This window comes from Megascapheus bottae, chromosome 2 (assembly GCF_031878675.1).
Source record: "Megascapheus bottae isolate mThoBot1 chromosome 2, mThoBot2.hap1, whole genome shotgun sequence".
NCBI classification, from domain to species: Eukaryota; Metazoa; Chordata; class Mammalia; order Rodentia; family Geomyidae; genus Megascapheus; species Megascapheus bottae.
Window position 1 is genome coordinate 44,990,488 of NC_143510.1, and position 10,705 is coordinate 45,001,192.

Genomic DNA, 10,705 nt, shown 5'->3' on the forward strand with positions numbered 1-10,705 from the left:
CACTTTTTTCACTGACATTACTGTCCCTAACTCTGGTTGCTTTCCAGCTGTGTAACTCCAGCTTATAGAAGCTTTCTCCAGCTCTGTCTATGGCTTTTCAGCTTTCTTCTGTTACCACAGGTAAACCGCACAGTTGACATGGTGATGATATTAACATAGAGTTCCCAAGACACTCGGGTCCAACACAAAGCAATCGCTTACTTTATTCTCATTGGCTGCTTTTTCCTGCAGAAGTTAGGATGCCTGAAGGTTTGACTGACTGACACAGGGTAAAGGCTAGAGAAATAATGCATTTGTAACAATATTAGGAACCAATTACTTTGAAAGAAAACAATATTTTTTTGTGCCAGTCCTGGGGCTTGAACCTTAGGGAGTGGGCACTATCCCTTAGCTTTTTGGGTTAAGACCAGCACCCTACTTCTTGAGCCACAGCTCCAGTTCTGGCTTTTTGCTGCTTAGCAGAGGTAAATACCTCATAGAAAAGGCAAAGAGCTTTAAGCTCTTCTTAGTCATAAAGGTCATGACCATTTTAAGAAGTAACTTTATCAAAATGAAAAAATAAATAGGATACATTTTTTTTTCCTGGATCTATAGTCAAAAGGAAGGCTAAAATACAAAGAGTTTTTTCGGTCTAGTAGAAACATTGTGTCTTAGTTGTTAAGTGGTTTCAGGAGAGAATACACCTGTCAAAATTCATTAATACCTGTATCTTATAGGGATGATAGTATGAACACAAGTAACATTCCAATACAACAGACTTTACACATGAGTGTAGAAGGTACTAAAAGTCAGTCACGTTGTGCTCTCAAAGCTCCAGAATGTCTCATTCTTTATTTCTGTTAACTGGTGGCAAAGCGTTAAGATGATCTGATTTTCAGTGTTCTTGTCCATGGAATGTGTATATTTTGCAGAGTCATACACAAATAGGAGGAAGATAGAGAATTTACTGGGTTGGAATTTTAGCCGATCTCTGCATCTTTCAATCGTTACATAATTCTGTCTCCTGTCTCTGTGTGGAAAAGAGCCCAGTCCTCGAAATTCAACAGACTCAAGTCCCCATTCTAGCTCTTCTGTTTGTAGCAGAATGATCCTGGGCCAGCTACCACATCTCAGCCTCCTTAGAGATAAAATACAACCAATATGCCACCACCAAAATAAGTTTACACAGAAAACACCTAACACACAAAGAAGATACTAGATAAATTTTTATTATTTTTTCTTTCCCTTTCAGCAAAGTCTTAAAACTATTAACTTGGTAATTATATATTCTAAGAACATTAATGAGCTTCAAAAGCATGGAACTGCCTACAGAATTTATATCTTTAGGCAACTTAAATGGCAAACTGACTAGTAAATAAATATATAAGGAGAAATGTGAAATTGGTTAAGTCTTTTGTTTTAAACCAATACATCAAATTGCAAAGAGATACAAGTCTCTTCAAAGTATACATGTTTCATGTATAGGTAATATTATAATATATACATATAATAAAAATATAAACATAAGTACAATGTATACACATGTATTATTATACGTGCATATATTATACACATATCTATGTATCTATGTAGATGTATATATATACATTATGTAAACACACACATATATAATCACATTATTAACAAACAAAATGGAAGCTACAGAGTAGTTATTTCTTAGTTACCTCGATTATAAACCTGCATAAGAAACCCAAAGAACATATCCATTGATAGGCTCAACATAAAACAGACTCTAGGATAGTTAGCTGGTCCAATTTATCTCCATTAAGTTTTTTTTGGCCAGTACTGGGGCTTGAACTCAGGGCCCTAGCACTGTCCTTGGGCTTTCTCAAGCTTAGCGCTCTACCACTTGAGCCACAACATCACTTCCAGATTTTTCTATGTATATGGTACCAAGGAATCAAATCCAGGGCTTTGTGCATGCTAGGCAAGCACCCTACCACTAGGCCATGTCCCCAGCCCTCAATATTTTCAAGTTTTGTTTATTATTGTTCTTTTTCTGGTGGTAAGTATTACTTATGTTTTTATTTTTCTAAAGTATGAGCTGCATAATATTTGTATTAGAAAAGCAAGTATTGCATATAAAGCGAAAATTTTTGAGAGATTATTATGTTTATTTATTTTATTTTATTTTTTTTTTACAGTACTGGGGATTGAACTTAGAGCTTGTATACTTACTAGGCAAGTCTACCATTGAGCCACACCTCCAGCCCCTGTTCACCTTGGTTGTGTGTGTGTGTGTGTGTGTGTGTGTGCATTTGCCAGTCTTGGAGCTTGAACTCAGGGTCCAAGTGCCATCCCTGAGCTTTTGTGCTCAAGACTATTGCTTTACCACTTGAGCCATAGGGTGGTTAATTGGAGTTCAGTCTCATGGACCTTTCTGCCTGGGTGTTTCTAACCATATCCTTATATTTCAACCTTAAGCAGGAAAGATTGCAGGCATGAGCCACCAGTGCCCAGCTTTGCCTGATTTTTTTTTTAGGGGATGGGGAGCGGTTGTGGGGCTTGAACCCCAAGGGCCTGAGTCCTGTCTTTGAGCAATTTTGTTCAAGGGTAGTATTCTACCCCTTTGAGCCATAACTCCTCTTCCAGTTTTTGAGAGATTAATTGGAGTTAAGAGTCTTATGGGGACTGGCTTCAAACCACAATCCCCAGACCTCAATCTCCTGAATATCTAGTATTACAGGTCTGAGCTACTGGCACCCAGCTCCCTTAGTTATTTTTGAGGCAGGGATTTGCATTATACCCAGGCTAGCCTGGCATATGTTTGATTCCCTTACTGTGTCACTGACAATGGCACTGAGCCTATCCATTTTGCCTTTCCTGTAGCTGAGATGACAGTAGTACTTCAGCCACAGATTGAGGTGGAGTTTTGTGGGCTTTTTTTTTTTTTTTTGGCCCAGCCTGGCTTGAACTATGATCCTCATTCTTCTCTTCCTAAGCAGCTAGTGTTACAGGCTTGAGCCACTATGCCCAACAAGAAAAATAACTTTTAAACAAGAAAGTCTTGTTAAAAAAAATTCTACTTCAGTAACAAACAGCCAAGAAAGAAGACATTTTGCTTGTACTTGTTTTCAATTATTTTCCTGTTTTCATATCACAGTGTGTTGACTATTTTACCCAAGAATGCTAATTAAGAATTTTTTATGTCATCAATCAAATTGCACAGGCAGGAGTTTGTTTTTTGTTAGTTGGAGCAGTAGTTTTATTGCCAGGGATATTAAGACATATTTAAACCAACTAGTGAGAAGTAAGCATTCCTTCTATACAAATTAAGCTTCCAGAAAATAATTCCATTGGAGAAGTAGATGGCGAATGGCTACATTGTCAAGTTTGTGACTCATTTATTGCCTCCTGGTTTCTTCTTCATCTACCACTTCTTTCTCGTGTGATTTCTCTTGTTCTCGTTCTTTTTCATTTTGTCGATGATAGGCTTCCTGATGGTAGGAGTTAGGTCTCACGTCTTGCTCATTTCCTCATCTACAGGCCTGAGCTGCTGGCCGTGGATATAGAAAGGAGTTTGGGGGTACTGTCTGGGGAACAGGAGACTCCACTCCCAGGCTTCTTGGATGTTTGGGGGGAAGTGTTAGTGCTGATCCTGGGACTTGAACTCAGGATCTGATTGCTGTCACTGAACTTTTGTGCTCAAGGCTGATACTCTACCACTTCTGAGCCACAACTCCACTTCCAGCTTTTTGGTGGTTCATTTGAGCTAGGAGTCTCGAGAGTTTGTTTGCCCAGATGGTGTTGAGCCATGTTTTGCAGATCTCAGCCTCCTGAGTCGCTCGGATTATAAGTGTGAGTCACTAGGGCCTAGCTGCAGCTTTTCCCATGCAATGAAGGGAAGCTGTGCTCTGTTCCAATCAGTCATCTAAAACACAGATTTAATGGCTCAGCGCTGCACACATGTGTGTTTTCCTCTGTGAGGTTGATGTGTGCCTCAGTGTGTAAGACACATGCACTGAGGCTTTGGTAAACAGAAGTTGGGGGCTTCTTCCCTCAGGGATGGTTTAGAAGTGAGGCTGCCTTAGAAATGAAGACTAGACCAGAGGACCCGTTAGGAATGAGGGCCTTTCATTTATAGATCTTGGTGGGACATCCCACATTCTCTCCGAATTGTCTCCAAACTCTCTGCCAAAACTAATAAACCTCCAAATCCTTATCAGATTTCTAGTTTTACTTAAGGCTGAGATCTGAGGATCCCAGTTTGAAGCCAGCCCAGGCAGGAAAGTCTGCAGGGCTCTTATCTCGAATTAACCACCAAAACGCCGAACATGGAGCTGTGGCTCATTTGGTAGAGTGCTAGCCTTGAGCAAAAAACGCTAAGGGACACTGTACAGGAACTGAACTTGAGTTCTAGTACTAATACACCCACAAAAAGTTCTATTTTTATCAGTCTGAATTTTTAATAACCGCTCATTCTTTAATTCTATTACACTCCATACAATTCATTTACTCAACACATATTGAATAAGCACTTAGTTTGTACATGGCATTACTCTAGGTCCTGGGAATTCAGAAGAGAACAAAACCTTTTCTGGAGTTTGTGTTCTAGTAGAAGAAACAAAAAAAAGGATAAACTTAAAACAAAGGAGATCAGATAGAGATAATTTCTGGTGAGGTAATCTAAAACATAATACTTATGAACTTTTTTGGTGGTAATATGGCAGTTGTTGTGGCTAAAATAAGATATCAGTCTCTTAAAGAAGTAGGAGGGGAGGACAAAGAAGCAAGTTAGTGGAAAGAAGGTTTTGGAGACACCTGCAAGGGGTAGGAATAAGAACACAAGATCTGGGTCTCAAACCCGGAGTACTGATGGAGCGGGGGTCAGCTAGGTTCAGACCCCTGCATTGTGGTCTCTTGCAGGAGGCATGGCCCCTGGGAGGCCCGGGGAAGGCTGCACTGTGACATCGGGGGAGAAGGCCTGAGCTGCTCAGTTCATTTCATCAGTTCAGGCTGCATGACCCACCACACTTCGCTCAAATACTGAGACCCCCTGAAAACTCTCCTGACCCACTCTGAGGAATGCTTTCATGTACCCAAAGTTGTCTCTGCTCCCGAGGCATCCATAACCCCAGAGGACCTGCTGAATAGCAGATGCTGCCTCAGCCTCCACAGCATTTTAAAGAAGGCAGCCTAGTGGCTTTCTGAAGAGAGTGAGAAGAAGCCAGTCAGATGCGAATGTAAAGAGGAGCAGTTCAGGCAGAGGGAGGAGCATGCGTGGTCTCTGGGGTGCAGGATTGTGTGTACGACTGTGCCCTCCCCATGTCACCACTGCATTCTCTTGTTCCACTTCTCTCGCTTCCAAGTTGCTGCAAATGTCTCTGTCTGTCTCGCTCTCTTTCCATGTGTCTCTGTCTTCCCTTTCCCTGCCTCCTTCCCTCCCCCATCTTTCTTTCTTTCTCCTTATCCTCCCTCCCTCTCTCCTTCCCTTCCTCCTTCCCTCTCTTTTCCTCCTTCCTTTCCTTCCTTTCCTTTCCTTCCTTCCTTCCTTCCTTCCTTCCTTCCTTCCTTCCTTCCTTCCTTCCTTCCTTCTTTCTTTCTTTCTTTCTTTCTTTCTTTCTTTCTTTCTTTCTTTCTTTCTTTCTTCTCTCTTTCTCCCTCTCCCTCTCCCTCTTCCTCTCTCATTCTCCTTTTCCCACAGGTCTATTCCACACAGTACCTCTTCTTTCTCCACATTCTTGAGGACTTTGTTTTGTTTTGTGCTTGTTCTGGAATTCTCTGAACGGACTCTTTCCTTACTTGTTTCATGCATCTGTCTGTCTGTAGCCTGCATGGATTGAAGACGTCTACTCCCACGAGGACTGTGGCCATGTGTCCTGAAGAGAATGAGGAGCAGAGTCAGCATGGCGCTACATACTCTCACTGTATTTAAGCTGCAAAGATCCAGGGGTTCGCCTCACATTCAGAATTAGAGTTGTGCTTCATTTTAGTATAATCTTGGGCTACACAATGACATGTCAGTAGCAACACCTGCATGCACATACATGCCAGCACGTAGACAGTGGTATGATAATATTTCAACGCCTGTTGATGTGGCCATTTGTTTTGTAAGCAAGCTTGATGGTGTTTGCACAATGATTGAATTACCTAATGATGCATCGCTCCCAGCTTGTCTCTGTCACTAAGTGACATATGTCTGTAATTAGCCTCTTCAAGTTCCAGGAACCCATCTAAAGGGCCTAGGCCATTTATTCCTTTGGCCATTTTGTTCTTATTATTGAATGGACAACCCATTGGAAGCTAAAAACAAGGTTGAACGGGCTCTGTTTTCCAGAGACATCTTTTTGAAAGAAATTGTGAAGTATTTTAATATGGGAAGTTTCTTTAAGACAGTACGCTGTTAGACTTTGTTTCTTTTCATCTAAATGCCATTTTACTTTTCCCTGATATACTGAGATCTCTCTCTCTCTCTCTCTCTCTCTCTCTCTCTCTCTCTCTCTCTCTCTCTCCCCCCATGTGTACATGTTAATATATTGTTCCTATATGTACACATTTATATATACTTATATAACACAAATTATACATGTCATATTATATATGCTGTTTAGGAACAAATTTATAACAGTTTAATGATTTGCTTTATTTGATTCTAGAATTGGACATCATTCATTCTGAGTTCTGAAGAGGGGATGTATTCCAATGGGCTGGTTTTATAAACAGGGAGATGCTGACAGAGCAGGGAAGATTACTCATTTCGAAGTTACTTTCCTTGTAAGGTAGAGAGAGAAGAACAAAAAGAGAATTAATACCTGGTTCCTTGAGGTGACCTCATCCTGACAAGAGGCAAATTACTGGAACTGAGTTACCCCGAGGACTGAGACTGGCCTGTTAGCAAGATGTGGCTGATGTCTCTTTAATCCTGATTTCTTGGAAGGGTGGATGACAACTTCATTTCAGTATGAGTGATTTCATTACGCCTTCCAGATGGATCTGTTAGAATCCAGTGCAGGAGCTTAGTGCAAAACAATAGAAAAATTTAATAATATGATCAATTATTTTGGAATATGCAATGGTTCATGGCACACTAGTATGTAAAAGCAATGCCAGACCTGGTGCTGGTGGCTCATGCCTGTAATCCTAGCTTCAAAGGAAGCTGAGATCTGAGGATTGTGGATTGAAGTCAGCTTCGGCAGGAAAGTTTGTGAGGTATTATCTTCCATTAACCACCAAAAAGCTGTTATTGGACCTGTGGCTCAAGTGGTAATCACCTTTGAGTGAAAAGAGGGAAAGTGCCAAGGCCCTGAGTTCAAGTCCTAGTATGTGCATGAGTGAGCATGCATGTGTTCCCTCTCCCTCTATCTCTCTCTCTCTTTCTCCCTCTCTCTCTCTCTCTCTCTCTCTCTCTCTCTCTCTCTCTCTCTCTCTCTCTCTCTCTCTCTCTCGTTCTCTTTCTTTCTCTCTCTCTTTCTCTCTGTCTCACACACACACACACACACACACACACACACACACAATCAATGACAGACTGAATTCAACCATCAGTCAAGTACAGTTAGTTGCACTAGTAAATTACACAAGACAGTATAATAGAACTTCAGATATGCTTTGGGTAGTTATATTTCATTTGTGGGTAAAAGAAATCTGTCTTTTACTTTGTTAAGACACAGGTGTTTTGATGGTTGTAGTGTTAAGTTTGGGCATTTCAGTTTTTGTTTCTTTCTTTTGTGTCATTGCTGGGACTTGAACTCAGGACCTGGGTGGTTTCCCTTAGCTTTGTTTGCTCAAGACTAGCACTCTAACACTTGAATCACATCTTGACTTCTGGTATTTTCCTGGTTAATTGGAGAGAAAAGTCTCACAGCCTTTCCTGTTCAGGCTGTCTTTGAACACGATCCTCAGATCTCAGCCTCCTGAGTAGCTAGGATTATACATATGAGCCACCGCTGCCTGGCTGGCTTTTCAGGTGTGCTAATCAGTTTCAGATCTTTGCTTTGGTTTTGTTTTTTCATTCCATCCATCAGCACTTCATCCTCCCTCTACGTGGCCTTTGGGAATGATCTTCCTCTACTTGGGTCCTTTCACCCCACAGCTGGGAGCTTAATCTCTTTCTGCAGGACCCCTTCCAGCACAGCCTTCAGGACACTACCCTCTTGGGACTTTCAAAAGTTCATGTCATAGAGAGAGCTTGACAGGGTGGAGGCATGGCTCAAGCAGTCAAGCACCTGCCTAGCAAGTGAATGCCCTGAGAACTGAGTTCAAATCTCTCAGTATCATCATAAACAACAACGATGACAACAAAAAGAGATTGCTAGGTAATCCTTTTTGATCATGTGATCCCCGATATCAGATGGCCTCTTGAATGGTGACAAGCCAAGCAATATGAAAGAAGTTCAAGCTTTCCATTCAGGTGTTCCTCTCCATGTAGCCCCTCCCACATAGCCAGACACATGTGATACATATCACATATCATACTTTATTCAGTTTGATTGCATATATATGCCTATGGTCTTGTGTGTGTTGTCATAAATGTTTATCTTTTTTTTTTTTTTTGCCAGTGCTGGGCTTGAACTCAGGGCCTGAGCACTGTCCTTGGATTTTCTCAAGGCTAGAGCTCTACCACTGGAGCCTCAGCACCACTTCCGGCTTTTTCTATGTATGTGGTACCGAGGAGTGGAATCCGGATCTTCGTGCATGCTAGGCAAGCACTCTACCACTAGGCCAAACTCCGGGCCACATATGCTTATCTTTTAAGTCTAAAGTCTAAATTTCACATCTCAGAGAAAACACACCTTTTGTCTTTCTGAGCCTGGCTTACTCCACTCACTATGATTTTTCCCCATTTGTATGAGATAATATGATAATAATGCAAATGAGATAATAATATACCTACTGATAGATGAATACAATCCCATTATCTATTGATCCCCGCATCCATTGTAGGCATGAGGCTGTTTCTATAACTTGGGTGGGGTAAAAAGAGCTACAGTGAACATGTATGTGCAATTGTCCTTGTTAATCCTGACTTGTTATCTTGTGGATAAATGCCTAAGATGGATAACACTGGAACATAGGATAGTTCTACTTTTAAATTTTTGAGGAATCTACAAATTGCCTTCCATAGGCACCATAATCCACCAACAGTGGATTAGAGTTCCTTTTCCCTATGCATTCTTGCTAACATTTATATGTGTCTGTATTCTTGTCATCCTTATTGGGGTCAAATGAACTCAGTGTTGTTGATGTTTTAAAATTTCCATTTCCTTTATGGCCAGGGATCCTGAGCAATTATTCTTGTATTTATTGACCATTTATACTGAGAAGTGTCTGTTTAGCTCCTTGGCCTACTTATTAATTGGGTTATTGATTCTTTGGGGGTTTCGTTTTAGAAGTCATTGTACATTTTGATTATTAGACCCTTATCAGAGATATAACTGGCAACCATCTTCTCCTTCTCTGTAGGCTTGTTAGCTTAGTGACTATGTCCTTTACTGTGCAGAAGCTTTCTGGCTTGATGAAATTCCACTTATCAATTCTCTCCTATTTGTTGAGCCACTGGAATTCTGTTCTGGAAGCTCTTACCCATTCCAATGAATGCTAGTGTTTCCTTTACTCTTTCCTAGAGTAAAGATTGCAGGTCTTATACAGAGGTCTTTGATCCATATTAATTTGATATTAGCATGAAGGGAGAATCAGGAATCCAATTTCAGTCTCCTGCATAGAGACATCCTGTTTCCCCAGCACCACTGGAGAAAGAGGTTATGTTTCTCCAGCAGAAAGTTTTAGTTCTTAGCTGAAATCAGACGGCAGTAGGTGTGTTGGGTCTTTTCTAAGTCTTCTAGTCTGTTGTGTTGGTTTTCAGGTCTCTATCTCTGGGAAGAATGACACCAGGATTGGGGATAAATAGTGCCTTGGAGATATAGATTGCTTTAGACAGTATGACTGTGTTCATGAAGTGAGTTCTGTGAAACCAGGACGTGGGAGGTCTCCCTACCTTCTCGTGTTTTCTTCCATTTCTTTCTTCAGAGTTTTGCAGTTTTCCTTGTAGAGTCCTTTCTCTCATTGTCTCTGCCTATGGAGCTCTCAGGGTGATGGTGAAGAGGAAATGATGCTTGCTTTCTCCTTGCAAACCTGTATAAGACACAGGAGAAACAGGTAGGCATTCCAGCACAGTCTAATAGCCACTCGGTTGGAGCTGGAGCCAAGTGGGAACAGACAGATAAGGACATCTTCTGGGAACCATGGCAGGCTTCCTCATAGGAAGTAGCACATTAGCCAAAATGAGAAGTAAAATAGGAATTTTCCAAAGGAGAGGACGGCTGAGAGGTAGGGGATTCTCATCAAGGACTGGCTCCCTCGAAGAATAGAAAAGCTGTTGGGAATGGCTGTGCTTTGCACACTGGGGAAAGAACAGAGGAAGATGAAGTGGGGTGAGTTAGCTATTAACCAGTACGTTGGCGGCCTCCCTTGCTTCCAATTTTATGAGGAAGCCTGCCTGGGTTAAACACCCAGCAGTGACCCTTAGAAGTGGTGTGATTATTGGAAGATCATTTGGCTTTTCTTTGCTTCCATTTTCTCACCGGTAAAATAGGGGCAATGCAAATAATCATACCAACCTTATGATGTGTGTATTGTGCAAAGATTAAATGGATTGATGTTTATAATGTTTAAATAACAATGTTTGGCATACGTTAAGCATTAGGTAAAGGTTGGCAGTGAAGATGATGGTGGGGATGGTGAGAATAATGGTGTATAAAACTGTGTC

At 41.2% G+C, this 10,705-nt stretch overlaps 1 long non-coding RNA gene across 1 annotated transcript; it reads right to left on the reverse strand.

Annotated features, from left to right (window-relative positions):
* Window positions 1-5,625: 5,625 nt before the first annotated feature.
* Window positions 5,626-10,282, reverse strand: LOC150066736 (uncharacterized). Its single transcript, XR_016539279.1, has 3 exons — window positions 9,935-10,282; window positions 6,753-6,955; window positions 5,626-5,819 (listed from the first exon to the last, which is right to left on the reverse strand). It is a non-coding gene; the product is annotated as an uncharacterized LOC150066736 (long non-coding RNA).
* Window positions 10,283-10,705: the final 423 nt, after the last annotated feature.